We start from the raw sequence: 5282 nt of genomic DNA on the forward strand, positions 1-5282 counted from the left end.
TTTTTTTTTTTTGAGATGGAGTTTCACTCTTGTTACCCAGGCTGGAGTGAAGTGGCATGATCTCAGCTCACTGCAACCTTGCCCTCCAGTTTCAAGCAATTCTCCAGCCTCAGCCTCCCAAGTAGCTGAGATTACAGGTGCCTGCCACCATGCCTGGGTAATTTTTTGTATTTTTAGTAGAGATGTCATTTCTCCTAGCCTCTTGATCTGCCTACCTTGGCCTCTGAAAATGCTGGAATTACAGGCGTCAGCCACTGAGCCCAGCCAAAAAAAAAAAAAAAAAAAAAAAAAACCATTATTTTCTTGGATAGATATGCACATACCAAAAAAATGGAATTTCTTAGCATAATCATAATAGTCCAGAAAACATTTTTAAGTACTTTCCATAGTTTCAAAAAAATTTAGAAAATAATAAAAACTTTGAGAGAAAAATATTTGTATGCAACTGAAGTTCATCTTCTACCAGATTAAAATATATTATTATATCTTGTAGAGATTTATGTGATTTTCAGGGTATCACAAAAAATACAGATAAGCAAAACAAAATAAGAATAAAGCATATCAATACAAGAATCAAAATGACACAAAGGAAGACTCAAAGAGAGAAAATGAGAGACAAAGATACAACAATTAAATTGTAAAGGTAAACTGAGGCTGGAGCCAAACCAGGAACAAAGACACAAGGCAAATGGCAGTGAGAATAGCTTTTATTAGGGCTTGTGGGCGAGGTTCCTCAGTCCAAAGGCGTGGGCCGAGGAAGTCGCGCTGAGGGAGGAGGGTAGGGGCTTCTTATAGCCTGAGAGGTAGGGAAGCTGGTTGTGCAAACAGGGCCCAGGGAGTCTTGAAACTATTAAAGCAGGAGTTGAGTAAGGGTCACGAGGAAGGGGTCTTTGGAAACTGTTAACCAAAACGGCTGTTTACGAACTTGTGGGATGCAGGTGAGCTGCAGGTCATGGGGGAGTGTGGCTGCCAAGCTGGAACCTCTGATGTATGTAAGTCTGAGGGTGTGTTCAAAGAGGGAGGGAAGTCTCGAAACAAAGGGCCTGCTGGAACAAAGGGCGTGCTACGCTCAGTGGCGCCGCCATGTCGGGTCCGGGTCCCTGCCTGACACAAATAAAATGATAAAATAACATTATTAAGTCTTTCTGTTCAGAAAATTATTTAAACATGTATATAAAATTAACTTCCCAATTAAGAGACATACTTTTAATAAAGGAATTAGATAATTGTAAAAACCAAGATCCAACTTACCTTTGTATAATAGAGTCAGCAGAGATCAGATCTAATGATAAAAAAGACTGATAGTGGCAAGATGGATGTAGATATTCCATGCAAATATTAATTAAATGAGAGCAGAAGAGGTCCAATTAATGTTACTTTAGCTGTATCTTTATTTATTTAGAGATGGAGTCTTGCTCTGTTGCCAGGCTGGAGTGCAGTGGTGTGATCTCGGCTCACTGCAACCTCCGCCTCTGGGGTTCAAGAGATTCTTCTGCCTCAGCCTTCTGAGTAGCTGGGACTACAGGCACACACCACCGTGGCCAGCTAATTTTTGTATTTTTAGTCAAGATGGGTTTTCATCATGTTGGCCAGGATAATCTCGATCTCTTGACCTTGTGATCCACTCACCTTGGCCTGCCAAAGTTTTACAGGCATGAGCCACTGCACCCGGCCTTGAGGTGTATCTTAAGTCAAAAACTGTCATATTTTATAAAATGTATTTTAAGTCAAAACTCCACAGAGACAAAACAAGTCATTAAACAATAATAGATTTATTTACTGGGAACCTATAACAAATTTGTATATGTGTGTGTGTGTGTGTGTATTTGTATATGTGTGTGTGTGTGTGTGTTTGTGTGTGTTTATCTTGTCCCATCCCGCGGGATCGTCAATGTAGGCCCTAGAAGAGGGAGTGGGAACTCGGGGGAACAAGAGACACGAGAAATGGAGACAAGACAGTATCCTGATCAAGTCTCATTTATTGCTGGCAGTGTAATGCCTTATGTAGACCGGCAGGGGCGGAGGTTGGGCCAGGGCGATGATGGTGGCCCTGTGGTGGGCGTGGTCAGGTAGGTCTCGGTTTCTTCGGTCAGACGTCAGGTTGCACCTGCGCCGTGGGTTGGTAATTTTCCCAGGCGCGGGATGGCACCTGCGCTGTAAGTTGATCATTTTCCTGGGCGCAGGAAAATGGGTGATAAAGAACCCGGAAGAGCGCCATTTTGTACTGGCATATGAGACAGCAGAACAGGGAAGAAAGTAAATCTAGGGAGGAGGCATGGAGTGGAAGCGTATAGAGCTCAGGCGTCAGTCGTCAGTTATAATTGCTATGGCCGGGCCACGCAGCTCCGGACATATCTCACATTAGGCTTGCAAAACATATAAGCCAAATATTGACAGAAGTGAAGAAACATAGAGAATAATATAATTACAGTAGCATATTTCTTTTCTTTTTTTTTTTTTTGAGATGGAGTCTTGCTCTGTCACCAGGCTGGAGTGCAGTGGTGAGATCTCGGCTCACTGCAACCTCCATCTCCCATGTTCAAGTGATTATCCTGCCTCAGCCTCCGAGTAGTTGGGACTACAGGTGCACACAACCACCCCCAGCTAATTTTTGTGTTTTTAGTAGAGATGGGGTTTCACCATGTTGGCCAGGATGATCTCAATCTCTTGACCTTGTGGTCTGCCTGCCTCTTCTTCCCAAAGTGCTGGGGTTACAGGCGTGAGTTGTGGCACCCAGCCTACAGTAGCATATTTCAATACCCCAATTTGTATAATAAAAATAAAACAAGACAGAATAATAGCAAGACAACAGAGAACTTGAAGACAAGTTAAAACAATCATTACTAACAGAGGTATAGAGAACACTCCTCAACAACATCAGGATACACACCCTTCCCAACAGCTCATAAAACATTCTCCTTGAAAGACCACCTGTTAGGCCAAAATGAAGTCTTAACATAATTTTTAAAACTACATTTTTATGGATTACTTTCTATGACCAAAATGAAATGAGAGTATGAAACAATAATAGAAAAAAACTGAAAAAATTATTAATATTCAGATATTAACACACTTATGAGCACGCTCCTGTTCAAAGGTTGAGATAAATATTTTGAAGATATCCATACCGTTCAATGTAACCTACAGATTTAATGAAATGTTCTTTAAAAGTTCACACTACATTTTGAAGAAATAGAAACAGCAACTCCAAAAGTATACGGTGTTTGGGTGAAGGAAAAGGGACAAGATGGAGGAAGGTGAACAAGATGGAGCAGTCCCTGTTGTTTCCGGGTTCTTCATCACAGATTTTCCCACGCCGGAGAAAAGAACCAAATCAACTGAGCATGCGCAGAATGACGTCAAGCCGGGGACACCGAAATTCAAGAAGCCACTCCTACACACACGCCCCAAACTCCTCCCCTTCCAGCTCCCAGGCATAAAAGTCCGCCGCCGTCAGGAGCCGGTGTGACTTCTTCAGCCCCCGCATATGTGGACCGGAGAACATCACCCCAGAGTGCCAGCGCGACTTCCCTGGCCCCTCCACACCTGAGGACCAGAGAACCTTGTCTGAGAGTGTATGCATATTTGCAATAAAAGACTGCCACTTTCTCATGTACTTTGGCCTCATGTTTAATTACTTAGCTCTCCTAAATTAAATTAAATTAAATTAAATCAAAACATATGGAATCCAATGAGACAATAAAATACCCAACAATCTTCAAAGAAAGAAACAATGTTAAAGGCATTACAGTTCCTGATTTAAAAACTTATTACATATCTGCAAAATTAAAATAATTTGGTGTGAGTATAAAAGTAAAAACAGACTAATAAAAAACAATGCAACACATATATAAACTTTAACATACGTGGTCGTATGAAGAGTTATTTGCATAGCTATTTGCATGTTCATAATAATTGTAGCATAGTTACAAATTTTTAGTAGAGGGAGGGTTTCGCCATGTTGCCCATGCTGGCCTCCTAGGTTCAAGCGATCCACCCTTCGCTGTCTTCCAAACTGCTGGGATTATAGGTGTGAGCCACTTCAGCGGGCCCAATTTATTTTCTTTTTTTAAAGGTTTTTTTCTGAAAATGGGAATGTATTGCCCTGTTTTGTATACATTGTAATCTTTAATTGATATTTGGACATATTTTTAAAACTTACTTGTCACAATCTTTATTACATAGCTTTGTCCTGGCATAGTCTGAAAACAATTGTCTTCGCTAGAGATTCTGGGTGTCTTTCAAACATGTTCCTATGATGTGTCTTGTCTGAAATTTGGTGTTTATTGTCAGGCCTCTGAGCCCAAGCCAAGCCATCGCATCCCCTGTGACTTGCATGTACACACCCAGATGGCCTGAAGTAACTGAAGAATCACAAAAGAAATGCAAATGCCCTGCCTCTGCCTCACCTTAACTGATGACATTCCACCACAAAAGAAGTTAAAACAGCTGATCCTTGCCTTAAGCAATGATATTATCTTAAGATGATGATATCCTTTTCCTGGCTCATCCTGGCTCAAAAAGCTCCCCCACTGAGCACCTTGTGACCCCCACTCCTACCCACCAGAGAAAAACCGCCCTTTGACTGTAATTTTTCTTTACCTACCCAAATCCTATAAAACGGCTCCACCTTTATCTCCTTTCGCTCACTCTCTTTTCGGACAAAGCCCGCCTGCACCCAGGTGAAATAAACAGCCATGTTGCTCTCACAAAGCCTGTTTGGTGGTCTCTTCACACGGACGTGCATGACATTTATTTTTTAGTTAAAGAAGTTTATTCGTCTTTCTTCTTAGTAGTCTTCATTTGCTACACCTGTTCCCTGTCTGTGGCACCGCAGTCTCTCTGCTGCTGTAACATTTACAGTCAGTTACCTCATTGACATACTCATATAATTCTGTTTCTGTGTCTTTTAAAATCTACCCATGGATGTCTATATTCAGATGTATTCATCTTGGTACCTACATTCATATAGAATAAAGACATAGAAGATAGATGTATTGGGAGGTATTGATACAGAAAGTAAAAAAAAAAAAAACTTCAATGCATATATAGACGTATCTGTCCTAAATTATGTCTACAATACTACACAAATAAAGATAGATTGTGAAATGCCTCCTGTTAGATTTAATGTGTATAAATGTGTGTATATATATACACGCACACACATATAGAGAGAGCAGTGATCCTTATTGCTCAATTCTGGGAGTTAGAAAAGCCCTAAGGTCATGTAAGTCATTCACTGCTAGGCCAAGAATGATCTTTTTATTCCAGTGATACATTAG

This window comes from Mandrillus leucophaeus, unplaced genomic scaffold, assembly GCF_000951045.1.
Source record: "Mandrillus leucophaeus isolate KB7577 unplaced genomic scaffold, Mleu.le_1.0 Scaffold1316, whole genome shotgun sequence".
Classification (NCBI taxonomy): Eukaryota; Metazoa; Chordata; class Mammalia; order Primates; family Cercopithecidae; genus Mandrillus; species Mandrillus leucophaeus.